This window comes from Bombina bombina, chromosome 7, assembly GCF_027579735.1.
Source record: "Bombina bombina isolate aBomBom1 chromosome 7, aBomBom1.pri, whole genome shotgun sequence".
Classification (NCBI taxonomy): Eukaryota; Metazoa; Chordata; class Amphibia; order Anura; family Bombinatoridae; genus Bombina; species Bombina bombina.
Genome location: NC_069505.1, coordinates 370,723,395 through 370,746,574, shown reverse-complemented (window position 1 = coordinate 370,746,574; position 23,180 = coordinate 370,723,395). Strand labels below are relative to the sequence as shown.

Sequence of the window (23,180 nt, the reverse complement as noted above, 5' to 3'; positions counted from 1 at the left end):
ATGCATTGGCCGGGAATCGAACCCGGGCCTCCCGCGTGGCAGGCGAGAATTCTACCACTGAACCACCAATGCCATGCGTCAATATTGCCGCTCTTTGTTGCTTCCGTTTAAAAGTATGTTATACTTGTAGAAAATTATTACTAATTGACCTGGAAACCGGTAGCAAAGTTCCCAAAGTAGTTGCCCGGCTAGCTCAGTCGGTAGAGCATGAGACTCTTAATCTCAGGGTCGTGGGTTCGAGCCCCACGTTGGGCGATCCTTTTCAATCATGAAAGGTCAGATACATTTCTATGTTCTAGACAGAACATTTCAAAAATCATAGCGCATGCGTTGACCAGGAATTGAATCGGGGCCTCCTAGGAGGGAAGCGAGAAGTCTACCACCAATGACATGCGTGAGTTTAGATGCTGCTTCAGTCTAAAAGTATATCAAAATAGTAGAAGGTTATTACTACATTAGCCAGAAAACGCCAGAAAGCAGTACTAGACAGTTGCCCGGCTAGCTCAGTCGGTAGAGCATGAGACTCTTAATCTCAGGGTCGTGGGTTCGAGCCCCACGTTGGGCGTTCCTTTTCAATCATGGGTTGCCATTTTCCTATTCCTCTCTTCTGCATTTCTCCAATGTACTAAGCCTACATCAGGCTTGGAAAAAACAATCTTGATCAGAATTACGAGATAATGCACCTTTAATTTCCTGAATATAATTTAGAAAGAGTTTTCCTAAACCTCCTGAATCTTTTATCATGAATTTACTAGATTATTTATTAAATTGACAATGATATCTAATTCAGACATATGATAGAAGCCCTAAAAAATAGGAAAACAAAAGTATGATTCTTCATTTTTTCATTTCTAAACTGTTCTCTCTCTCTCTCTCTCTCTCTCTCTCTCTCTCTCTCTCTCTCTCTCTCTCTCTCTCTCCATATTGAAATACATAAAATGATTGGGAATCAATTGATGTTGGTGCAACAAATGAACTCTTTGATATTTGTATCCACATAGAAAAGATATTGAGTGTGACATTTTTGGCTGAATAGTTTTCTAGTGTTAAACCAATTGTTGCTAGTACAATTTCAGTTTTGTACCTGGCTGTTTTTTTAATTTGAGCTTTGTTTAACTGTAATGTTTTCAAAACTTTTGGCTATCATTTGTCCTATGGTTTTGTTTGATATGTGCAAATTTGTAGTTGTAAAGAAGGTTGTATTTCTTTCAAAGTAAGGTGGGAATAAGCACTTCGTAATGTGCAGAGAATTTTTAAAACATTGCATATGCATTGGCCGGGAATCGAACCCGGGCCTCCCGCGTGGCAGGCGAGAATTCTACCACTGAACCACCAATGCCTTATTTCTACTTTGCCGCTCTTTGCTGCTCCCTGCTAAAAGTATGTTAGACTTGTTTATAGTTTTGTTCGATATGTGCAAATTCGGAGTTGTAAAGAAGGTTGTATTCATTTTAAAAAAAGGTTGGAATAAGCACTTCGTAATGTGCAGAGAATTTTTAAAACACAGTACATGCATTGGCCGGGAATCGAACCCGGGCCTCCCGCGTGGCAGGCGAGAATTCTACCACTGAACCACCAATGCCATGCGTCAATTTTGCCGCTCTTTGTTGCTTCCGTCTAAAAGTATGTTATACTTGTAGAAAATTATTACTAATTGACCTGGAAACCGGTAGCAAAGTTCCCAAAGTAGTTGCCCGGCTAGCTCAGTCGGTAGAGCATGAGACTCTTAATCTCAGGCTCGTGGGTTTGAGCCCCACGTTGGGCGATCCTTTTCAATCATGAAAGGTCAGATACATTTCTATGTTCTAGACAGAACATTTCAAAAATCATAGCGCATGCGTTGACCAGGAATTGAATCGGGGCCTCCTAGGAGGGAAGCGAGAAGTCTACCACCAATGACATGCGTGAGTTTAGATGCTGCTTCAGTCTAAAAGTATATCAAAATAGTAGAAGGTTATTACTACATTAGCCAGAAAACGCCAGAAAGCAGTACTAGACAGTTGCCCGGCTAGCTCAGTCGGTAGAGCATGAGACTCTTAATCTCAGGGTCGTGGGTTCGAGCCCCACGTTGGGCGTTCCTTTTCAATCATGGGTTGCCATTTTCCTATTCCTCTCTTCTGCATTTCTCCAATGTACTAAGCCTACATCAGGCTTGGAAAAAACAATCTTGATCAGAATTACGAGATAATGCACCTTTAATTTCCTGAATATAATTTAGAAAGAGTTTTCCTAAACCTCCTGAATCTTTTATCATGAATTTACTAGATTATTTATTAAATTGACAATGATATCTAATTCAGACATATGATAGAAGCCCTAAAAAATAGGAAAACAAAAGTATGATTCTTCATTTTTTCATTTCTAAACTGTTCTCTCTCTCTCTCTCTCTCTCTCTCTCTCTCTCTCTCTCTCTCTCTCTCTCTCTCCATATTGAAATACATAAAATGATTGGGAATCAATTGATGTTGGTGCAACAAATGAACTCTTTGATATTTGTATCCACATAGAAAAGATATTGAGTGTGACATTTTTGGCTGAATAGTTTTCTAGTGTTAAACCAATTGTTGCTAGTACAATTTCAGTTTTGTACCTGGCTGTTTTTTTAATTTGAGCTTTGTTTAACTGTAATGTTTTCAAAACTTTTGGCTATCATTTGTCCTATGGTTTTGTTTGATATGTGCAAATTTGTAGTTGTAAAGAAGGTTGTATTTCTTTCAAAGTAAGGTGGGAATAAGCACTTCGTAATGTGCAGAGAATTTTTAAAACATTGCATATGCATTGGCCGGGAATCGAACCCGGGCCTCCCGCGTGGCAGGCGAGAATTCTACCACTGAACCACCAATGCCTTATTTCTACTTTGCCGCTCTTTGCTGCTCCCTGCTAAAAGTATGTTAGACTTGTTTATAGTTTTGTTCGATATGTGCAAATTCGGAGTTGTAAAGAAGGTTGTATTCATTTAAAAAAAAGGTTGGAATAAGCACTTCGTAATGTGCAGAGAATTTTTAAAACACAGTACATGCATTGGCCGGGAATCGAACCCGGGCCTCCCGCGTGGCAGGCGAGAATTCTACCACTGAACCACCAATGCCATGCGTCAATATTGCCGCTCTTTGTTGCTTCCGTTTAAAAGTATGTTATACTTGTAGAAAATTATTACTAATTGACCTGGAAACCGGTAGCAAAGTTCCCAAAGTAGTTGCCCGGCTAGCTCAGTCGGTAGAGCATGAGACTCTTAATCTCAGGGTCGTGGGTTCGAGCCCCACGTTGGGCGTTCCTTTTCAATCATGAAAGGTCAGATACATTTCTATGTTCTAGACAGAACATTTCAAAAATCATAGCGCATGCGTTGACCAGGAATTGAATCGGGGCCTCCTAGGAGGGAAGCGAGAAGTCTACCACCAATGACATGCGTGAGTTTAGATGCTGCTTCAGTCTAAAAGTATATCAAAATAGTAGAAGGTTATTACTACATTAGCCAGAAAACGCCAGAAAGCAGTACTAGACAGTTGCCCGGCTAGCTCAGTCGGTAGAGCATGAGACTCTTAATCTCAGGGTCGTGGGTTCGAGCCCCACGTTGGGCGTTCCTTTTCAATCATGGGTTGCCATTTTCCTATTCCTCTCTTCTGCATTTCTCCAATGTACTAAGCCTACATCAGGCTTGGAAAAAACAATCTTGATCAGAATTACGAGATAATGCACCTTTAATTTCCTGAATATAATTTAGAAAGAGTTTTCCTAAAACTCCTGAATCTTTTATCATGAATTTACTAGATTATTTATTAAATTGACAATGATATCTAATTCAGACATATGATAGAAGCCCTAAAAAATAGGAAAACAAAAGTATGATTTTTCATTTTTTCATTTCTAAACTGTTCTCTCTCTCTCTCTCTCTCTCTCTCTCTCTCTCTCTCTCTCTCTCTCTCTCTCTCTCTCCATATTGAAATACATAAAATGATTGGGAATCAATTGATGTTGGTGCAACAAATGAACTCTTTGATATTTGTATCCACATAGAAAAGATATTGAGTGTGACATTTTTGGCTGAATAGTTTTCTAGTGTTAAACCAATTGTTGCTAGTACAATTTCAGTTTTGTACCTGGCTGTTTTTTTAATTTGAGCTTTGTTTAACTGTAATGTTTTCAAAACTTTTGGCTATCATTTGTCCTATGGTTTTGTTTGATATGTGCAAATTTGTAGTTGTAAAGAAGGTTGTATTTCTTTCAAAGTAAGGTGGGAATAAGCACTTCGTAATGTGCAGAGAATTTTTAAAACATTGCATATGCATTGGCCGGGAATCGAACCCGGGCCTCCCGCGTGGCAGGCGAGAATTCTACCACTGAACCACCAATGCCTTATTTCTACTTTGCCGCTCTTTGCTGCTCCCTGCTAAAAGTATGTTAGACTTGTTTATAGTTTTGTTCGATATGTGCAAATTCGGAGTTGTAAAGAAGGTTGTATTCATTTAAAAAAAAGGTTGGAATAAGCACTTCGTAATGTGCAGAGAATTTTTAAAACATTGCATATGCATTGGCCGGGAATCGAACCCGGGCCTCCCGCGTGGCAGGCGAGAATTCTACCACTGAACCACCAATGCCATGCGTCAATATTGCCGCTCTTTGTTGCTTCCGTTTAAAAGTATGTTATACTTGTAGAAAATTATTACTAATTGACCTGGAAACCGGTAGCAAAGTTCCCAAAGTAGTTGCCCGGCTAGCTCAGTCGGTAGAGCATGAGACTCTTAATCTCAGGGTCGTGGGTTCGAGCCCCACGTTGGGCGTTCCTTTTCAATCATGAAAGGTCAGATACATTTCTATGTTCTAGACAGAACATTTCAAAAATCATAGCGCATGCGTTGACCAGGAATTGAATCGGGGCCTCCTAGGAGGGAAGCGAGAAGTCTACCACCAATGACATGCGTGAGTTTAGATGCTGCTTCAGTCTAAAAGTATATCAAAATAGTAGAAGGTTATTACTACATTAGCCAGAAAACGCCAGAAAGCAGTACTAGACAGTTGCCCGGCTAGCTCAGTCGGTAGAGCATGAGACTCTTAATCTCAGGGTCGTGGGTTCGAGCCCCACGTTGGGCGTTCCTTTTCAATCATGGGTTGCCATTTTCCTATTCCTCTCTTCTGCATTTCTCCAATGTACTAAGCCTACATCAGGCTTGGAAAAAACAATCTTGATCAGAATTACGAGATAATGCACCTTTAATTTCCTGAATATAATTTAGAAAGAGTTTTCCTAAACCTCCTGAATCTTTTATCATGAATTTACTAGATTATTTATTAAATTGACAATGATATCTAATTCAGACATATGATAGAAGCCCTAAAAAATAGGAAAACAAAAGTATGATTCTTCATTTTTTCATTTCTAAACTGTTCTCTCTCTCTCTCTCTCTCTCTCTCTCTCTCTCTCTCTCTCTCTCTCTCTCTCTCTCTCCATATTGAAATACATAAAATGATTGGGAATCAATTGATGTTGGTGCAACAAATGAACTCTTTGATATTTGTATCCACATAGAAAAGATATTGAGTGTGACATTTTTGGCTGAATAGTTTTCTAGTGTTAAACCAATTGTTGCTAGTACAATTTCAGTTTTGTACCTGGCTGTTTTTTTAATTTGAGCTTTGTTTAACTGTAATGTTTTCAAAACTTTTGGCTATCATTTGTCCTATGGTTTTGTTTGATATGTGCAAATTTGTAGTTGTAAAGAAGGTTGTATTTCTTTCAAAGTAAGGTGGGAATAAGCACTTCGTAATGTGCAGAGAATTTTTAAAACATTGCATATGCATTGGCCGGGAATCGAACCCGGGCCTCCCGCGTGGCAGGCGAGAATTCTACCACTGAACCACCAATGCCTTATTTCTACTTTGCCGCTCTTTGCTGCTCCCTGCTAAAAGTATGTTAGACTTGTTTATAGTTTTGTTCGATATGTGCAAATTCGGAGTTGTAAAGAAGGTTGTATTCATTTAAAAAAAAGGTTGGAATAAGCACTTCGTAATGTGCAGAGAATTTTTAAAACACAGTACATGCATTGGCCGGGAATCGAACCCGGGCCTCCCGCGTGGCAGGCGAGAATTCTACCACTGAACCACCAATGCCATGCATCAATATTGCCGCTCTTTGTTGCTTCCGTTTAAAAGTATGTTATACTTGTAGAAAATTATTACTAATTGACCTGGAAACCGGTAGCAAAGTTCCCAAAGTAGTTGCCCGGCTAGCTCAGTCGGTAGAGCATGAGACTCTTAATCTCAGGGTCGTGGGTTCGAGCCCCACGTTGGGCGATCCTTTTCAATCATGAAAGGTCAGATACATTTCTATGTTCTAGACAGAACATTTCAAAAATCATAGCGCATGCGTTGACCAGGAATTGAATCGGGGCCTCCTAGGAGGGAAGCGAGAAGTCTACCACCAATGACATGCGTGAGTTTAGATGCTGCTTCAGTCTAAAAGTATATCAAAATAGTAGAAGGTTATTACTACATTAGCCAGAAAACGCCAGAAAGCAGTACTAGACAGTTGCCCGGCTAGCTCAGTCGGTAGAGCATGAGACTCTTAATCTCAGGGTCGTGGGTTCGAGCCCCACGTTGGGCGTTCCTTTTCAATCATGGGTTGCCATTTTCCTATTCCTCTCTTCTGCATTTCTCCAATGTACTAAGCCTACATCAGGCTTGGAAAAAACAATCTTGATCAGAATTACGAGATAATGCACCTTTAATTTCCTGAATATAATTTAGAAAGAGTTTTCCTAAACCTCCTGAATCTTTTATCATGAATTTACTAGATTATTTATTAAATTGACAATGATATCTAATTCAGACATATGATAGAAGCCCTAAAAAATAGGAAAACAAAAGTATGATTCTTCATTTTTTCATTTCTAAACTGTTCTCTCTCTCTCTCTCTCTCTCTCTCTCTCTCTCTCTCTCTCTCTCTCTCTCTCTCTCTCTCTCTCTCTCTCTCTCTCCATATTGAAATACATAAAATGATTGGGAATCAATTGATGTTGGTGCAACAAATGAACTCTTTGATATTTGTATCCACATAGAAAAGATATTGAGTGTGACATTTTTGGCTGAATAGTTTTCTAGTGTTAAACCAATTGTTGCTAGTACAATTTCAGTTTTGTACCTGGCTGTTTTTTTAATTTGAGCTTTGTTTAACTGTAATGTTTTCAAAACTTTTGGCTATCATTTGTCCTATGGTTTTGTTTGATATGTGCAAATTTGTAGTTGTAAAGAAGGTTGTATTTCTTTCAAAGTAAGGTGGGAATAAGCACTTCGTAATGTGCAGAGAATTTTTAAAACATTGCATATGCATTGGCCGGGAATCGAACCCGGGCCTCCCGCGTGGCAGGCGAGAATTCTACCACTGAACCACCAATGCCTTATTTCTACTTTGCCGCTCTTTGCTGCTCCCTGCTAAAAGTATGTTAGACTTGTTTATAGTTTTGTTCGATATGTGCAAATTCGGAGTTGTAAAGAAGGTTGTATTCATTTAAAAAAAAGGTTGGAATAAGCACTTCGTAATGTGCAGAGAATTTTTAAAACACAGTACATGCATTGGCCGGGAATCGAACCCGGGCCTCCCGCGTGGCAGGCGAGAATTCTACCACTGAACCACCAATGCCATGCGTCAATATTGCCGCTCTTTGTTGCTTCCGTTTAAAAGTATGTTATACTTGTAGAAAATTATTACTAATTGACCTGGAAACCGGTAGCAAAGTTCCCAAAGTAGTTGCCCGGCTAGCTCAGTCGGTAGAGCATGAGACTCTTAATCTCAGGGTCGTGGGTTCGAGCCCCATGTTGGGCGATCCTTTTCAATCATGAAAGGTCAGATACATTTCTATGTTCTAGACAGAACATTTCAAAAATCATAGCGCATGCGTTGACCAGGAATTGAATCGGGGCCTCCTAGGAGGGAAGCGAGAAGTCTACCACCAATGACATGCGTGAGTTTAGATGCTGCTTCAGTCTAAAAGTATATCAAAATAGTAGAAGGTTATTACTACATTAGCCAGAAAACGCCAGAAAGCAGTACTAGACAGTTGCCCGGCTAGCTCAGTCGGTAGAGCATGAGACTCTTAATCTCAGGGTCGTGGGTTCGAGCCCCACGTTGGGCGTTCCTTTTCAATCATGGATTGCCATTTTCCTATTCCTCTCTTCTGCATTTCTCCAATGTACTAAGCCTACATCAGGCTTGGAAAAAACAATCTTGATCAGAATTACGAGATAATGCACCTTTAATTTCCTGAATATAATTTAGAAAGAGTTTTCCTAAACCTCCTGAATCTTTTATCATGAATTTACTAGATTATTTATTAAATTGACAATGATATCTAATTCAGACATATGATAGAAGCCCTAAAAAATAGGAAAACAAAAGTATGATTCTTCATTTTTTCATTTCTAAACTGTTCTCTCTCTCTCTCTCTCTCTCTCTCTCTCTCTCTCTCTCTCTCTCTCTCTCTCCATATTGAAATACATAAAATGATTGGGAATCAATTGATGTTGGTGCAACAAATGAACTCTTTGATATTTGTATCCACATAGAAAAGATATTGAGTGTGACATTTTTGGCTGAATAGTTTTCTAGTGTTAAACCAATTGTTGCTAGTACAATTTCAGTTTTGTACCTGGCTGTTTTTTTAATTTGAGCTTTGTTTAACTGTAATGTTTTCAAAACTTTTGGCTATCATTTGTCCTATGGTTTTGTTTGATATGTGCAAATTTGTAGTTGTAAAGAAGGTTGTATTTCTTTCAAAGTAAGGTGGGAATAAGCACTTCGTAATGTGCAGAGAATTTTTAAAACATTGCATATGCATTGGCCGGGAATCGAACCCGGGCCTCCCGCGTGGCAGGCGAGAATTCTACCACTGAACCACCAATGCCTTATTTCTACTTTGCCGCTCTTTGCTGCTCCCTGCTAAAAGTATGTTAGACTTGTTTATAGTTTTGTTCGATATGTGCAAATTCGGAGTTGTAAAGAAGGTTGTATTCATTTAAAAAAAAGGTTGGAATAAGCACTTCGTAATGTGCAGAGAATTTTTAAAACACAGTACATGCATTGGCCGGGAATCGAACCCGGGCCTCCCGCGTGGCAGGCGAGAATTCTACCACTGAACCACCAATGCCATGCGTCAATATTGCCGCTCTTTGTTGCTTCCGTTTAAAAGTATGTTATACTTGTAGAAAATTATTACTAATTGACCTGGAAACCGGTAGCAAAGTTCCCAAAGTAGTTGCCCGGCTAGCTCAGTCGGTAGAGCATGAGACTCTTAATCTCAGGGTCGTGGGTTCGAGCCCCATGTTGGGCGATCCTTTTCAATCATGAAAGGTCAGATACATTTCTATGTTCTAGACAGAACATTTCAAAAATCATAGCGCATGCGTTGACCAGGAATTGAATCGGGGCCTCCTAGGAGGGAAGCGAGAAGTCTACCACCAATGACATGCGTGAGTTTAGATGCTGCTTCAGTCTAAAAGTATATCAAAATAGTAGAAGGTTATTACTACATTAGCCAGAAAACGCCAGAAAGCAGTACTAGACAGTTGCCCGGCTAGCTCAGTCGGTAGAGCATGAGACTCTTAATCTCAGGGTCGTGGGTTCGAGCCCCACGTTGGGCGTTCCTTTTCAATCATGGATTGCCATTTTCCTATTCCTCTCTTCTGCATTTCTCCAATGTACTAAGCCTACATCAGGCTTGGAAAAAACAATCTTGATCAGAATTACGAGATAATGCACCTTTAATTTCCTGAATATAATTTAGAAAGAGTTTTCCTAAACCTCCTGAATCTTTTATCATGAATTTACTAGATTATTTATTAAATTGACAATGATATCTAATTCAGACATATGATAGAAGCCCTAAAAAATAGGAAAACAAAAGTATGATTCTTCATTTTTTCATTTCTAAACTGTTCTCTCTCTCTCTCTCTCTCTCTCTCTCTCTCTCTCTCTCTCTCTCTCTCTCTCTCTCTCTCTCTCTCTCTCTCTCCATATTGAAATACATAAAATGATTGGGAATCAATTGATGTTGGTGCAACAAATGAACTCTTTGATATTTGTATCCACATAGAAAAGATATTGAGTGTGACATTTTTGGCTGAATAGTTTTCTAGTGTTAAACCAATTGTTGCTAGTACAATTTCAGTTTTGTACCTGGCTGTTTTTTTAATTTGAGCTTTGTTTAACTGTAATGTTTTCAAAACTTTTGGCTATCATTTGTCCTATGGTTTTGTTTGATATGTGCAAATTTGTAGTTGTAAAGAAGGTTGTATTTCTTTCAAAGTAAGGTGGGAATAAGCACTTCGTAATGTGCAGAGAATTTTTAAAACATTGCATATGCATTGGCCGGGAATCGAACCCGGGCCTCCCGCGTGGCAGGCGAGAATTCTACCACTGAACCACCAATGCCTTATTTCTACTTTGCCGCTCTTTGCTGCTCCCTGCTAAAAGTATGTTAGACTTGTTTATAGTTTTGTTCGATATGTGCAAATTCGGAGTTGTAAAGAAGGTTGTATTCATTTAAAAAAAAGGTTGGAATAAGCACTTCGTAATGTGCAGAGAATTTTTAAAACACAGTACATGCATTGGCCGGGAATCGAACCCGGGCCTCCCGCGTGGCAGGCGAGAATTCTACCACTGAACCACCAATGCCATGCGTCAATATTGCCGCTCTTTGTTGCTTCCGTTTAAAAGTATGTTATACTTGTAGAAAATTATTACTAATTGACCTGGAAACCGGTAGCAAAGTTCCCAAAGTAGTTGCCCGGCTAGCTCAGTCGGTAGAGCATGAGACTCTTAATCTCAGGGTCGTGGGTTCGAGCCCCATGTTGGGCGATCCTTTTCAATCATGAAAGGTCAGATACATTTCTATGTTCTAGACAGAACATTTCAAAAATCATAGCGCATGCGTTGACCAGGAATTGAATCGGGGCCTCCTAGGAGGGAAGCGAGAAGTCTACCACCAATGACATGCGTGAGTTTAGATGCTGCTTCAGTCTAAAAGTATATCAAAATAGTAGAAGGTTATTACTACATTAGCCAGAAAACGCCAGAAAGCAGTACTAGACAGTTGCCCGGCTAGCTCAGTCGGTAGAGCATGAGACTCTTAATCTCAGGGTCGTGGGTTCGAGCCCCACGTTGGGCGTTCCTTTTCAATCATGGATTGCCATTTTCCTATTCCTCTCTTCTGCATTTCTCCAATGTACTAAGCCTACATCAGGCTTGGAAAAAACAATCTTGATCAGAATTACGAGATAATGCACCTTTAATTTCCTGAATATAATTTAGAAAGAGTTTTCCTAAACCTCCTGAATCTTTTATCATGAATTTACTAGATTATTTATTAAATTGACAATTATATCTAATTCAGACATATGATAGAAGCCCTAAAAAATATCAAAACAAAAGTATGATTCTTCATTTTTTCATTTCTAAACTGTTCTCTCTCTCTCTCTCTCTCTCTCTCTCTCTCTCTCTCTCTCTCTCTCTCTCTCTCTCTCCATATTGAAATACATAAAATGATTGGGAATCAATTGATGTTGGTGCAACAAATGAACTCTTTGATATTTGTATCCACATAGAAAAGATATTGAGTGTGACATTTTTGGCTGAATAGTTTTCTAGTGTTAAACCAATTGTTGCTAGTACAATTTCAGTTTTGTACCTGGCTGTTTTTTTAATTTGAGCTTTGTTTAACTGTAATGTTTTCAAAACTTTTGGCTATCATTTGTCCTATGGTTTTGTTTGATATGTGCAAATTTGTAGTTGTAAAGAAGGTTGTATTTCTTTCAAAGTAAGGTGGGAATAAGCACTTCGTAATGTGCAGAGAATTTTTAAAACATTGCATATGCATTGGCCGGGAATCGAACCCGGGCCTCCCGCGTGGCAGGCGAGAATTCTACCACTGAACCACCAATGCCTTATTTCTACTTTGCCGCTCTTTGCTGCTCCCTGCTAAAAGTATGTTAGACTTGTTTATAGTTTTGTTCGATATGTGCAAATTCGGAGTTGTAAAGAAGGTTGTATTCATTTAAAAAAAAGGTTGGAATAAGCACTTCGTAATGTGCAGAGAATTTTTAAAACACAGTACATGCATTGGCCGGGAATCGAACCCGGGCCTCCCGCGTGGCAGGCGAGAATTCTACCACTGAACCACCAATGCCATGCGTCAATATTGCCGCTCTTTGTTGCTTCCGTTTAAAAGTATGTTATACTTGTAGAAAATTATTACTAATTGACCTGGAAACCGGTAGCAAAGTTCCCAAAGTAGTTGCCCGGCTAGCTCAGTCGGTAGAGCATGAGACTCTTAATCTCAGGGTCGTGGGTTCGAGCCCCATGTTGGGCGATCCTTTTCAATCATGAAAGGTCAGATACATTTCTATGTTCTAGACAGAACATTTCAAAAATCATAGCGCATGCGTTGACCAGGAATTGAATCGGGGCCTCCTAGGAGGGAAGCGAGAAGTCTACCACCAATGACATGCGTGAGTTTAGATGCTGCTTCAGTCTAAAAGTATATCAAAATAGTAGAAGGTTATTACTACATTAGCCAGAAAACGCCAGAAAGCAGTACTAGACAGTTGCCCGGCTAGCTCAGTCGGTAGAGCATGAGACTCTTAATCTCAGGGTCGTGGGTTCGAGCCCCACGTTGGGCGTTCCTTTTCAATCATGGATTGCCATTTTCCTATTCCTCTCTTCTGCATTTCTCCAATGTACTAAGCCTACATCAGGCTTGGAAAAAACAATCTTGATCAGAATTACGAGATAATGCACCTTTAATTTCCTGAATATAATTTAGAAAGAGTTTTCCTAAACCTCCTGAATCTTTTATCATGAATTTACTAGATTATTTATTAAATTGACAATGATATCTAATTCAGACATATGATAGAAGCCCTAAAAAATAGGAAAACAAAAGTATGATTCTTCATTTTTTCATTTCTAAACTGTTCTCTCTCTCTCTCTCTCTCTCTCTCTCTCTCTCTCTCTCTCTCTCTCTCTCTCTCTCTCTCCATATTGAAATACATAAAATGATTGGGAATCAATTGATGTTGGTGCAACAAATGAACTCTTTGATATTTGTATCCACATAGAAAAGATATTGAGTGTGACATTTTTGGCTGAATAGTTTTCTAGTGTTAAACCAATTGTTGCTAGTACAATTTCAGTTTTGTACCTGGCTGTTTTTTTAATTTGAGCTTTGTTTAACTGTAATGTTTTCAAAACTTTTGGCTATCATTTGTCCTATGGTTTTGTTTGATATGTGCAAATTTGTAGTTGTAAAGAAGGTTGTATTTCTTTCAAAGTAAGGTGGGAATAAGCACTTCGTAATGTGCAGAGAATTTTTAAAACATTGCATATGCATTGGCCGGGAATCGAACCCGGGCCTCCCGCGTGGCAGGCGAGAATTCTACCACTGAACCACCAATGCCTTATTTCTACTTTGCCGCTCTTTGCTGCTCCCTGCTAAAAGTATGTTAGACTTGTTTATAGTTTTGTTCGATATGTGCAAATTCGGAGTTGTAAAGAAGGTTGTATTCATTTAAAAAAAAGGTTGGAATAAGCACTTCGTAATGTGCAGAGAATTTTTAAAACACAGTACATGCATTGGCCGGGAATCGAACCCGGGCCTCCCGCGTGGCAGGCGAGAATTCTACCACTGAACCACCAATGCCATGCGTCAATATTGCCGCTCTTTGTTGCTTCCGTTTAAAAGTATGTTATACTTGTAGAAAATTATTACTAATTGACCTGGAAACCGGTAGCAAAGTTCCCAAAGTAGTTGCCCGGCTAGCTCAGTCGGTAGAGCATGAGACTCTTTTTTTTTTTTTTTTTTTTTTTTTTTTTTTAAAGGTTTATTAGTTTTATACATCAATTACAAATCTGAACAATCAATCTTTCCAGATTTAACAGAATCATAATATAACATTTTCATACTCTATACTTTCTGTTTCAAATAATATATAATGCAGTATATATTTATCCAGTCTTGGTCTCAGACAGAAAAAAATTAAATCTTATAGGGAGGATACCTGTCCGTAAAACATAACAATCATAAAGATATAGAAAGGTATTCCTTTTTCCCCTTTCTATTATCATAAGGAAAGAAAACAAAAGGAAAAACTAACAAACCTCTATCCTTTCCCCTTTTCACCCACAGAAACAACACAAAGAATATTTCTATCTATATTGGTGCCTTTCCCCCCTGGATTCTATATAAAAGATATTCAGTTTAAAGTTATAAACTCTTAAATTACATAAAAAAAAAAAAATCTAAGTCTTGTAATAAGAAAAAAAAAAAAAAAAAAAAAAGTTTCTCTCTCTCCACTCTTCCCCAGGTCGGGCTCTTCAAAAAGCCATTCCCCTCTCACTCTACAGTTTTCCATATAGATTGTGTTTTTGAAGTTTCCGATTATTTTCTTTTGTTCTTCAATCTCCCTAGTTTTAATCCAATTCTCCCATTTGCTAAAGAAGCGTGTTATGTTGATATCAATGTGGTATAGAGTGTCTTGTAGTTCTATAAGAAATTGATGATAAATAATTTCCCCAAGATTCCCAAAAGAGGGTGGTTTAACCTGTTTCCATCCTTTTAATATAAGATTTCTAGCTAACAAAATTATCATCGTTATGAATTTCCGATTTTGTAGCTGTTCTTTTTTATAGTGGAAAAAAAAGATCTGTTCTGGTTGTAAGAGTATTTGAGTATGATAGACCTTGCTCAGCCAGAAATGTATCTTTCCCCAAAAACCTTGTATCTTGGGGCAGAGCCAGAAGCTATGGATTAGGTTTGTCTTTGATTGTCTGCATTTAGTACAAAACGTTCCTTCCCCTATGCCGCCCCATTTAGCAATCTTCTCAGGTGTGATATATACCATCCACATTAATTTTACATGCTGTTCACGCATAGGGATAGCTAATGATGCTTCCTCCACTCTCTCCACGCTTTTTAATATCAATTGCGTAGTTAGATTCGGAAAGTACACTTCCCTCCATTTTGCAGTTGCGCTTTCAATGTGTTGTTTGTAGTTTATATTATTTATTAGATTGTATAACGGAGATATTGAGTATTTACCACTTTTAATCAGATTAATTACCGGAACTAATGGTGCAAGATCCCAATTATTCCCTTGTATTTGAATTAGTTTAAGGCAATAATGCCTAATTTGTAAGAATGAGAAAAAATGTTTCTCAGAGAGAGAGTATTTATTTTTAATTGTTTCGAAGTCTTCGACCTGAATTACACCCTGGTTATTTTTTGTTAATTGAATAATATTGGATAATCCCTTTTCTTGCCAGACTGAAAATATTTTAGATGAGAGACCCTGTTTAAATTCTAAGTTTCCTTTGATAGATAAATACTGTGTTGCATAGGGATGTATACCTAAAAACTTACATATTCTGTGCCAAGCTACAACTGTATCCCTAAGCAAATCTATTTTTTTGACATATGGTGGGAGGTTCTTAACCTCGAGATGGAGGATATTTTTTAAATAGAAAGGTTTTGTCAATCCATTTTCTGTCTCTGGTAAAGTAAAATGATTACTCTCTAGGAGCCAATCAAGAGCAATCTTTGTCACTGCCACCAGGTTATATATTATTAAGTTAGGGAGGCCTAGGCCCAGATATTCTTTTTTAAGTATTAATTTTTGATGGCTGAGTCTAGGCCTTTTATTCATCCATAAGTATTCCTTAATTGCCTGATTAGATGTCTTAATCTCCTGTTTCTTGATTAAGAAAGGAATATTCTGAAAAAGATACAGTAGCCTTGGGAGTGCGATCATCTTAAGTAAATTCACTTTACCAGAGAGAGAAAGTGGAAGAGAGGTCCACCTTTTGAGAGTTTCACAGAATTGTCTGATGCCATTACCAATATTCAAAGGGTACCATTCTGAGGGATCTCTAGATATTTTAACCCCCAAGTAAGTCATATATTTAGTTACTTCTTTGAATATTTTGGTTTCTGATTCTTGATTTTTTTGAAGCCATAGTACTTCAGATTTAGACTGGTTGATATGATACCCTGAAAAAGAGCCATAGTTTTTTATAATCTGGCACATTTTATTAAAGTTTTTCTTTGAATTTCTAGAAAATACCAATAGATCGTCTGCATAGACCGCTAACTGTATTCTCTTGCCACCTAACTCAATCCCCTGTATATTATTTCTCAAAGCAATCAATAAAGGTTCCAATGCAATATTAAAAATTAAGGGCGACAGAGGGCAACCCTGTCTTGTCCCTCTTAAGAGGGGGAAGTAGGGTGTTTTGTTGCCGTTGATAATTATCGCTGCCCTAGACTCAGTGTAAAGTTTCTTAATTAAATTAAGACTATTGCCTGAATAACCGAATTTTATAAGAGAGGTAACAAGGTGGTCCCATGTAACGGAGTCAAAAGCTTTACTTGCATCGAGTGATACTATTGAACTGTCTTCTTTGTTAGTTTTTTTATTATATTTGTCGTTATACCACTGGTCTGAGATTGTTAAAAAAACTTTCCTTAAGTTGACATTTGAAGACCTTCCTTTCATGAAGCCTGTTTGATCCGAGTGTATTATTGTATCTAATGAAGCCTGAATCCTTTTAGCTAAAATACTGGTCATTATTTTATAATCAATATTGAGTAGTGAGATGGGCCTGTAAGAATCAATTAATTGTGGATCTTTTCCCGGTTTAGGTATGACTATTATTATGGATTCGTTAAAATCAGCTGATGGTTCCAACTGTCCATTCCAGAGCCCATTCAGCAGAGCATTTAATGTAGGGGTTATTTCCTCTATAAGAATCTTATAAAATTCGGATGGAAGACCGTCCGGCCCTGCCGCTTTGTTATTTGCCATCGTTTTGATTATTTGTCTTATTTCATTTTCTGTAATGGGTTCATTAATTTTTGTTAGACAATTATCTTCTAGTTTTGGGACTGTCAAGGACTCCCAAAATGACTCCTTGGTAGTACAATTAATATGCTGTGCTGAATAGAGCTCCGTGAAATAATCAAGGAAGGCCTTTTGTATGTCCTCTGTTTGGGTCCAAATATGATCTTTATTTTTAATTTTTTTTATAAAGCTTTTAGTTTTATGATTTTTGTCAATTCTTGCTAAGAAGCTACCCACCTTGTTGCCGTACCTATAAAACTGTGCGCAGGATTTTGTATTTTCTCTAATTTCATTTTGCATGAGGTAGGTGTCTCTATCTTTTTTAGCCTGAATATATTGTTGCCAGTTATCTGCGGTTTTTGTCTGGATATATCTGGAGTATTTATTGATCACACAGTTAGTTATCTGCTTTTTGTATGCGTGTGTTTTTTTATTTTGTTTTATTTGGTATGCCAAAATTTCGCCTCTTAGTACGGCTTTTGCGGCGTTCCAGTATATATGAGTTTTGTCAAAAGAGCTATTATTAAACTGTTTATATTCAGCCCATTTAGATTTTAAGAAATTTATGAACTTACTATTTTTTGCTAGATATTTTGGAAAGAAGAACTGGTTGGATTTCCGAGTCTTTTGTTTGGGGTCTAGTGCAATTGAGATAGGGGCGTGGTCTGATATGGTTATTATATCAATAAGTGTCTCCTGGATACAATCTATTAGCTTTTCTGAAATAAGGAAGTAGTCTATTCTAGATAAAGTTTTTTTTTATTTCGAGAGGCATGTATATTCTCTTTCATCAGGATGTCTAGTTCTATATATATCAATTAGTTTTAGATCTTGTTGAAACCTCTTTATAAGAAGAGATTCTCTTTTTCTTCTCGCTATTGTAGATTTATCTAGTGTTTTTTGCCTTATTGCTTGCTCACCGTTATCTCTACTTCTGTCTACTGTGGTATTGGGAGCAATATTAAAATCACCACCAATAATTATAGTATTTGTGGAGTATATTAGCAACTTATCTCGCAAGCTTTGCCAAAAGTCTATATCCTCCTCATTTGGGCCGTATACATTGCAAATAACAATCTTCCTATGCGCAATTTCAGCTTCTAATATGATATATCTTCCTTCCACGTCTCTCACTAATTTGTCAATTTTGTATTCTATTGTTTTACTAAACAAAATAGCCACTCCTTTTTTCCTTTGGTGCCCTGTAGTATATATAATCTCTTTGACCCATCCCCCTTTTAGTTTAATAGCCTCTTCCCCTTTTAGGTGTGTTTCCTGCAAGAGCAGTATCTGAGCACCCAATTTTTTTGCGTATCTCAGAATAGCTTTGCGTTTCATGGGTGATGTTATTCCCCCTATATTCCACGAAACTACTTTAAGACTCATTTTCACTAATCTATGGGTTTAACTATTACTAATAAGTCGTTTGTGTCTATAAAGTGTTTACAGGATAAAACAACCATCACAACGCACAGGAGAGAGTTGAAGAGAAGAAAGAGGGAGGAAGAAGAGAAAGAGAGAGAAAGAAGAAGAGAGAGAAAAAATAAATAAAAAAAAAATAAAAAATAAAAATAAACTAACATTATGAATTACCAAGACTTTATTAATTCCCTTTATTTCACTGGAGGTCTTCCTCTTTCCTTCCAGATTCCCCTTGGAGGGGGATTTTCCCCCATAACTAAATTTTATTCTATACATTTTTCTAAAATCAAAGTTAATATACATTATATTCCTTTATGTATTAACCTTAAAAAATAAAACCAGTACCGAAAGATTTGATGAGAACAGGGGCACTGTTCATGTTACAGGGCCTTGTTGTCTTTCTAAGCTATCTTTATGCTCTTTAAGAAACTCGTTTACTTCCTCTACATCTGTAAATATCCTGTTCCCTGTATTAGTGCTAATGCTAAGTCTAGCTGGATATAAAAGTCTGACTCTCCACCCTTCTTGTATTAATTTGGTACATATTGGCGCAAGAGATCGCCGTTTATTAGATGTCTCGTAAGAGAAGTCATTAAATAACAAGAGTTTTCTACCCCTATAGTTGATTTCTCCATTTGCTTTCCTATAAGCATTCATAATTTTGATTTTTTCCTGAAAATTCAACAATTTCATGATAACTGGTCTGCCTGTTTTATTTCTTCCCTCCTCTTGTCTCTCTGAGCCTATTCTATGTATTCTCTCAATTGTTATATTTTGAGTTTCTACTCCAATATTTAATAGACCCATTAATTCTACCTCCACAAATCTCTTAAGATCTTTCTCCTGTATATCCTCTGTCAGGCCAATAAGACGTAAATTATTTCTTCTGGCCCTATTTTCTAGGTCCTCAAGTTTATTTTTCATATTTTCAATCTGGGTGGACATAGTGCGTAGTGTCTGTTCCCTCTGTAGGGCCCCATCCTCAATATCAGATATTCTCTGTTCTGCATACGTGAGTCTGGTTGCAAATTGTTTTACTTCGAGTGTTAGTGAGGTGATGTTATTTTGAATTAAGTCAAACTTGGGTGTAAATAGTGCGTCAAGCTGCTTAATTAATTCTTCATTGTTAGAACTTTGTGAAAGATTTATTTCCCCTATTCCCCCCTGTGCTTCTTGTGAATTTCTATTCCCTTTTCTTTCTTGATTTTTACTTCGGGAAGACATGCCTGGTGAAGTGATTTTGCTTTTGTTTAAGTATTTTTCCATATGTATATATGGGCTCCTCCTTTACCCCTAAATTAGGTAATGTCCTCTTGTGTTTAAAAAGTGAGATTATATGTTAATAAATGGTACCAGACTATGTAGTTGATAATGAGGAATTTTTGGCCCACCACTGTTAATTAGAGGGTGGAGAATGTTTTTCCAAGTTAAATTAAGTTGTAGACTACCCTTTTAGATATGCATATACATACTTATTCGTGTTTTACTCTTTTCTCTTTTATCTTAAACTATTTGAATTGTGTGTGTGATGCTCAGATTTTATTTATAGCTAACGAGTGTGCTGGCCTTGACCACGCTACTTCAGAATCTTGACGCTTACTTCAATGGGAAGGTTATCTATAGATGCGTTTAATTTATACCTTCCAAAATTTAAGTACTATCTGTTCCACACCAATTTTACATTCAGGCCTAGTCCACGTTATTTTTGTTAAGTTTTGCCACACCGTTACGTGTAAAAACCTCTAAGATTGCTTTTAATTCTCTATCCACCTTATCAGATATCAAAAGGGCTTTTTTTTTTTTTTTTTTTTTGTAGAAAAGTCTTTGAGAACAGATTCCTAAGGGATCATTTAGTACTAAGTTAATTTTGTCAGATTAATGCTTGGAGGTAGGGTTTTTCTATCATTGCAGACTATTTAAAGCTTGTAAAGTTTTTAATGACCCTGCTTTGGTTCTCCTCTTCTACTAGGCCTTGTTTACAGGGCTTTGTGTACAGTTGAGAGATATGAGTGCTTATAAGGATGTAGAGCCTTAGCCCAGAAATGGAGAGGAAAAAAAAGAAAACAAAAAAGAAAGAAAACTCCTTTTAAAATGTAAAATAGAGCTAGCACTTGCTAATTTAAGTCCTGAAATGATTTCTCTCTCCCCTATCTTTTCTCCCCCTTTCCTTCTCCCTCTCTTCTTCTTACCCCTTCCCTTTTCCTTCTATCTTGGGGAGTAGAGCTATCTCAGTTGTATATTGTCACTTGTGCTTGTGCCCTGTGTTGTCTTATGATTTACAGCACACAAAAATAGCAAAAATAACTAAATATGAAACATAAAGCTGGCACTGTTATCACTTATCATCTTTACCTTAAACCTTGTATTATTTTGTAAGATACAGCATACCAACATATCCTAGATGTTTAAATATAAAACATGTGGTGACTCTTAACATTGCAATCATATACATTTCTTATCATGATTTTTAAGCCTATACCAATCTTATCAATCAGAGAGAAAGAGCAATGAAGAACATAAATGATACAACTCTTTTAAACCTGGGTTACCCCCAGCTCATGTTCAGTAAAAGTTTCTGTAGTCAATGTCCTTATGCAAGAAGGCTAATTGTTCCACTACTGCTGTTATTGTGGCAGATGTTGCTTGAAAGTGCTTATAATTCCCACATCTTTATGTAATAAGTAAACAATGGGAAGAGAAAGAAAACAGCTAATCTGCGTTTTTTTTTCTTTTTTTTCTTTTTTCTCTTCTCCTCTTCCTTCCTTCTGCTTTAAAAAGCCTCCTTTTCTTTTTCCTCACTCTTTCCCCCTTTAAACCAATAGCTTGCTTTGCTTTCCTTTGTGAATGCTCTCTTTACCCAATTTTCTTCTTATAGGGGAGATATTAAATGTTCATAATCTGGAACTCTTCATTCAGAACATTTTGTTCTTCTAGGGGTTATGCTGTACTGGGAAGGTTGGGGGGGGGGGATGAGTAGCTTATGTCAGGCCCTACTCTCGCAGGAGCTCTAATATATTCACAGTCTGGCTTTACACCTGACACCCCTCCCCCCTCTACCAACTGTATGCAGTCATTATTTCAGTAAAGATGTTAAGAAAAAAAACTTATCTTATTCTGTGGAGATGTTTCTGGTAACTGTGGTTCCACCGGACTGCAGGACTTTCTCTCCTGCTACTCTTCCAAGTATGCAGACTTACTGGCAGGACGAGGTGATGTTGTGCTCAGGGTCCCTTTAACCTTTGTCCTGAGCTGGTCGACAAGGAACGCTTGTCTCCTTTCCTCCTGGGGCAAGAAGTTGCTGTTTGAGACACCTATCCCACTGCTGTATCCGCTCACCAACTGCTCTTTGGGTCCTGGCGGGCAGCGTGTGTCACTGGAGGCTCTTTAGGCAGCCGCTGTGAATGGGCCTGGTAGGCCGGTGTCAACCAATTCTGCAGGGCTGTCGGCCTCCTTAACGGCAGCTACGGGTCCTGGGCTGGGTGATTTCGGCCCGCCTATAGGCACTCGACGCGGCGGCTTCTTTCCTAGGCCTCTGGAAGTAGGCAGCGCACTCCTCACGCGTCTACTTGCTTAGCCCCTCCTACCGGAAGTCCAGCACTGCTGATGCTGAGAGCATGAGACTCTTAATCTCAGGGTCGTGGGTTCGAGCCCCACGTTGGGCGATCCTTTTCAATCATGAAAGTTCAGATACATTTCTATGTTCTAGACAGAACATTTAAAAAATCATAGCACATGCGTTGACCAGGAATTGAATCGGGGCCTCCTAGGAGGGAAGCGAGAAGTCTACCACCAATGACATGCATGAGTTTAGATGCTGCTTCAGTCTAAAAGTATATCAAAATAGTAGAAGGTTATTACTACACTAGCCAGAAAACGCCAGAAAGCAGTACTAGACAGTTGCTCGGCTAGCTCAGTCGGTAGAGCATGAGACTCTTAATCTCAGGGTTGTGGGTTCGAGCCCCACGTTGGGCGTTCCTTTTCAATCATGGGTTGCCATTTTCCTATTCCTCTCTTCTGCATTTCTCCAATGTACTAAGCCTACATCAGGCTTGGAAAAAACAATCTTGATCAGAATTACGAGATAATGCACCTTTAATTTCCTGAATATAATTTAGAAAGAATTTTCCTAAAACTCCTGAATCTTTTATCATGAATTTACTAGATTATTTATTAAATTGACAATGATATCTAATTAAGACATATGATAGAAGCCCTAAAAAATAGGAAAACAAAAGTATGATTCTTCATTTTTTCATTTCTAAACTGTTCTCTCTCTCTCTCTCTCTCTCTCTCTCTCTCTCTCTCTCTCTCTCTCTCTCTCTCTCTCTCTCTCTCTCTCCATATTGAAATACATAAAATGATTGGGAATCAATTGATGTTGGTGCAACAAATGAACTCTTTGATATTTGTATCCACATAGAAAAGATATTGAGTGTGACATTTTTGGCTGAATAGTTTTCTAGTGTTAAACCAATTGTTGCTAGTACAATTTCAGTTTTGTACCTGGCTGTTTTTTTAATTTGAGCTTTGTTTAACTGTAATGTTTTCAAAACTTTTGGCTATCATTTGTCCTATGGTTTTGTTTGATATGTGCAAATTTGTAGTTGTAAAGAAGGTTGTATTTCTTTCAAAGTAAGGTGGGAATAAGCACTTCGTAATGTGCAGAGAATTTTTAAAACATTGCATATGCATTGGCCGGGAATCGAACCCGGGCCTCCCGCGTGGCAGGCGAGAATTCTACCACTGAACCACCAATGCCTTATTTCTACTTTGCCGCTCTTTGCTGCTACCTGCAAAATTATGTTAGACTTGTTTATAGTTTTGTTCGATATGTGCAAATTCGGAGTTGTAAAGAAGGTTGTATTCATTTTAAA

General features: G+C 38.0%; 39 non-coding genes across 39 annotated transcripts; 19 read left to right on the top strand and 20 right to left on the bottom strand.

The window, feature by feature from the left end:
* Position 1: 1 nt before the first annotated feature.
* Positions 2-72, bottom strand: TRNAG-GCC (transfer RNA glycine (anticodon GCC)). The gene has a single exon. It is a non-coding gene; the product is annotated as a tRNA-Gly (tRNA).
* A 110-nt stretch (positions 73-182) lies between these two features.
* Positions 183-255, top strand: TRNAK-CUU (transfer RNA lysine (anticodon CUU)). The gene has a single exon. It is a non-coding gene; the product is annotated as a tRNA-Lys (tRNA).
* A 237-nt stretch (positions 256-492) lies between these two features.
* Positions 493-565, top strand: TRNAK-CUU (transfer RNA lysine (anticodon CUU)). The gene has a single exon. It is a non-coding gene; the product is annotated as a tRNA-Lys (tRNA).
* Positions 566-1,268: 703 nt separating this feature from the next.
* TRNAG-GCC (transfer RNA glycine (anticodon GCC)) lies at positions 1,269-1,339 on the bottom strand. The gene has a single exon. It is a non-coding gene; the product is annotated as a tRNA-Gly (tRNA).
* A 172-nt stretch (positions 1,340-1,511) lies between these two features.
* Positions 1,512-1,582, bottom strand: TRNAG-GCC (transfer RNA glycine (anticodon GCC)). The gene has a single exon. It is a non-coding gene; the product is annotated as a tRNA-Gly (tRNA).
* A 110-nt stretch (positions 1,583-1,692) lies between these two features.
* On the top strand, positions 1,693-1,765 carry TRNAK-CUU (transfer RNA lysine (anticodon CUU)). The gene has a single exon. It is a non-coding gene; the product is annotated as a tRNA-Lys (tRNA).
* A 237-nt stretch (positions 1,766-2,002) lies between these two features.
* TRNAK-CUU (transfer RNA lysine (anticodon CUU)) lies at positions 2,003-2,075 on the top strand. Its single transcript has one exon. It is a non-coding gene; the product is annotated as a tRNA-Lys (tRNA).
* A 699-nt stretch (positions 2,076-2,774) lies between these two features.
* TRNAG-GCC (transfer RNA glycine (anticodon GCC)) lies at positions 2,775-2,845 on the bottom strand. Its single transcript has one exon. It is a non-coding gene; the product is annotated as a tRNA-Gly (tRNA).
* A 172-nt stretch (positions 2,846-3,017) lies between these two features.
* On the bottom strand, positions 3,018-3,088 carry TRNAG-GCC (transfer RNA glycine (anticodon GCC)). Its single transcript has one exon. It is a non-coding gene; the product is annotated as a tRNA-Gly (tRNA).
* Positions 3,089-3,198: 110 nt separating this feature from the next.
* TRNAK-CUU (transfer RNA lysine (anticodon CUU)) lies at positions 3,199-3,271 on the top strand. The gene has a single exon. It is a non-coding gene; the product is annotated as a tRNA-Lys (tRNA).
* Positions 3,272-3,508: 237 nt separating this feature from the next.
* On the top strand, positions 3,509-3,581 carry TRNAK-CUU (transfer RNA lysine (anticodon CUU)). The gene has a single exon. It is a non-coding gene; the product is annotated as a tRNA-Lys (tRNA).
* A 703-nt stretch (positions 3,582-4,284) lies between these two features.
* On the bottom strand, positions 4,285-4,355 carry TRNAG-GCC (transfer RNA glycine (anticodon GCC)). The gene has a single exon. It is a non-coding gene; the product is annotated as a tRNA-Gly (tRNA).
* Positions 4,356-4,527: 172 nt separating this feature from the next.
* TRNAG-GCC (transfer RNA glycine (anticodon GCC)) lies at positions 4,528-4,598 on the bottom strand. Its single transcript has one exon. It is a non-coding gene; the product is annotated as a tRNA-Gly (tRNA).
* A 110-nt stretch (positions 4,599-4,708) lies between these two features.
* Positions 4,709-4,781, top strand: TRNAK-CUU (transfer RNA lysine (anticodon CUU)). Its single transcript has one exon. It is a non-coding gene; the product is annotated as a tRNA-Lys (tRNA).
* Positions 4,782-5,018: 237 nt separating this feature from the next.
* TRNAK-CUU (transfer RNA lysine (anticodon CUU)) lies at positions 5,019-5,091 on the top strand. The gene has a single exon. It is a non-coding gene; the product is annotated as a tRNA-Lys (tRNA).
* Positions 5,092-5,794: 703 nt separating this feature from the next.
* Positions 5,795-5,865, bottom strand: TRNAG-GCC (transfer RNA glycine (anticodon GCC)). The gene has a single exon. It is a non-coding gene; the product is annotated as a tRNA-Gly (tRNA).
* A 172-nt stretch (positions 5,866-6,037) lies between these two features.
* Positions 6,038-6,108, bottom strand: TRNAG-GCC (transfer RNA glycine (anticodon GCC)). The gene has a single exon. It is a non-coding gene; the product is annotated as a tRNA-Gly (tRNA).
* A 110-nt stretch (positions 6,109-6,218) lies between these two features.
* Positions 6,219-6,291, top strand: TRNAK-CUU (transfer RNA lysine (anticodon CUU)). The gene has a single exon. It is a non-coding gene; the product is annotated as a tRNA-Lys (tRNA).
* A 237-nt stretch (positions 6,292-6,528) lies between these two features.
* Positions 6,529-6,601, top strand: TRNAK-CUU (transfer RNA lysine (anticodon CUU)). The gene has a single exon. It is a non-coding gene; the product is annotated as a tRNA-Lys (tRNA).
* Positions 6,602-7,322: 721 nt separating this feature from the next.
* Positions 7,323-7,393, bottom strand: TRNAG-GCC (transfer RNA glycine (anticodon GCC)). The gene has a single exon. It is a non-coding gene; the product is annotated as a tRNA-Gly (tRNA).
* A 172-nt stretch (positions 7,394-7,565) lies between these two features.
* Positions 7,566-7,636, bottom strand: TRNAG-GCC (transfer RNA glycine (anticodon GCC)). The gene has a single exon. It is a non-coding gene; the product is annotated as a tRNA-Gly (tRNA).
* A 110-nt stretch (positions 7,637-7,746) lies between these two features.
* Positions 7,747-7,819, top strand: TRNAK-CUU (transfer RNA lysine (anticodon CUU)). The gene has a single exon. It is a non-coding gene; the product is annotated as a tRNA-Lys (tRNA).
* A 237-nt stretch (positions 7,820-8,056) lies between these two features.
* Positions 8,057-8,129, top strand: TRNAK-CUU (transfer RNA lysine (anticodon CUU)). Its single transcript has one exon. It is a non-coding gene; the product is annotated as a tRNA-Lys (tRNA).
* Positions 8,130-8,826: 697 nt separating this feature from the next.
* On the bottom strand, positions 8,827-8,897 carry TRNAG-GCC (transfer RNA glycine (anticodon GCC)). The gene has a single exon. It is a non-coding gene; the product is annotated as a tRNA-Gly (tRNA).
* A 172-nt stretch (positions 8,898-9,069) lies between these two features.
* Positions 9,070-9,140, bottom strand: TRNAG-GCC (transfer RNA glycine (anticodon GCC)). Its single transcript has one exon. It is a non-coding gene; the product is annotated as a tRNA-Gly (tRNA).
* A 110-nt stretch (positions 9,141-9,250) lies between these two features.
* On the top strand, positions 9,251-9,323 carry TRNAK-CUU (transfer RNA lysine (anticodon CUU)). The gene has a single exon. It is a non-coding gene; the product is annotated as a tRNA-Lys (tRNA).
* Positions 9,324-9,560: 237 nt separating this feature from the next.
* On the top strand, positions 9,561-9,633 carry TRNAK-CUU (transfer RNA lysine (anticodon CUU)). The gene has a single exon. It is a non-coding gene; the product is annotated as a tRNA-Lys (tRNA).
* A 719-nt stretch (positions 9,634-10,352) lies between these two features.
* On the bottom strand, positions 10,353-10,423 carry TRNAG-GCC (transfer RNA glycine (anticodon GCC)). Its single transcript has one exon. It is a non-coding gene; the product is annotated as a tRNA-Gly (tRNA).
* A 172-nt stretch (positions 10,424-10,595) lies between these two features.
* On the bottom strand, positions 10,596-10,666 carry TRNAG-GCC (transfer RNA glycine (anticodon GCC)). The gene has a single exon. It is a non-coding gene; the product is annotated as a tRNA-Gly (tRNA).
* A 110-nt stretch (positions 10,667-10,776) lies between these two features.
* On the top strand, positions 10,777-10,849 carry TRNAK-CUU (transfer RNA lysine (anticodon CUU)). Its single transcript has one exon. It is a non-coding gene; the product is annotated as a tRNA-Lys (tRNA).
* A 237-nt stretch (positions 10,850-11,086) lies between these two features.
* On the top strand, positions 11,087-11,159 carry TRNAK-CUU (transfer RNA lysine (anticodon CUU)). Its single transcript has one exon. It is a non-coding gene; the product is annotated as a tRNA-Lys (tRNA).
* A 703-nt stretch (positions 11,160-11,862) lies between these two features.
* TRNAG-GCC (transfer RNA glycine (anticodon GCC)) lies at positions 11,863-11,933 on the bottom strand. The gene has a single exon. It is a non-coding gene; the product is annotated as a tRNA-Gly (tRNA).
* Positions 11,934-12,105: 172 nt separating this feature from the next.
* On the bottom strand, positions 12,106-12,176 carry TRNAG-GCC (transfer RNA glycine (anticodon GCC)). The gene has a single exon. It is a non-coding gene; the product is annotated as a tRNA-Gly (tRNA).
* A 110-nt stretch (positions 12,177-12,286) lies between these two features.
* Positions 12,287-12,359, top strand: TRNAK-CUU (transfer RNA lysine (anticodon CUU)). Its single transcript has one exon. It is a non-coding gene; the product is annotated as a tRNA-Lys (tRNA).
* Positions 12,360-12,596: 237 nt separating this feature from the next.
* TRNAK-CUU (transfer RNA lysine (anticodon CUU)) lies at positions 12,597-12,669 on the top strand. The gene has a single exon. It is a non-coding gene; the product is annotated as a tRNA-Lys (tRNA).
* Positions 12,670-13,374: 705 nt separating this feature from the next.
* On the bottom strand, positions 13,375-13,445 carry TRNAG-GCC (transfer RNA glycine (anticodon GCC)). The gene has a single exon. It is a non-coding gene; the product is annotated as a tRNA-Gly (tRNA).
* Positions 13,446-13,617: 172 nt separating this feature from the next.
* TRNAG-GCC (transfer RNA glycine (anticodon GCC)) lies at positions 13,618-13,688 on the bottom strand. Its single transcript has one exon. It is a non-coding gene; the product is annotated as a tRNA-Gly (tRNA).
* Positions 13,689-22,205: 8,517 nt separating this feature from the next.
* On the top strand, positions 22,206-22,278 carry TRNAK-CUU (transfer RNA lysine (anticodon CUU)). Its single transcript has one exon. It is a non-coding gene; the product is annotated as a tRNA-Lys (tRNA).
* A 715-nt stretch (positions 22,279-22,993) lies between these two features.
* On the bottom strand, positions 22,994-23,064 carry TRNAG-GCC (transfer RNA glycine (anticodon GCC)). The gene has a single exon. It is a non-coding gene; the product is annotated as a tRNA-Gly (tRNA).
* Positions 23,065-23,180: the final 116 nt, after the last annotated feature.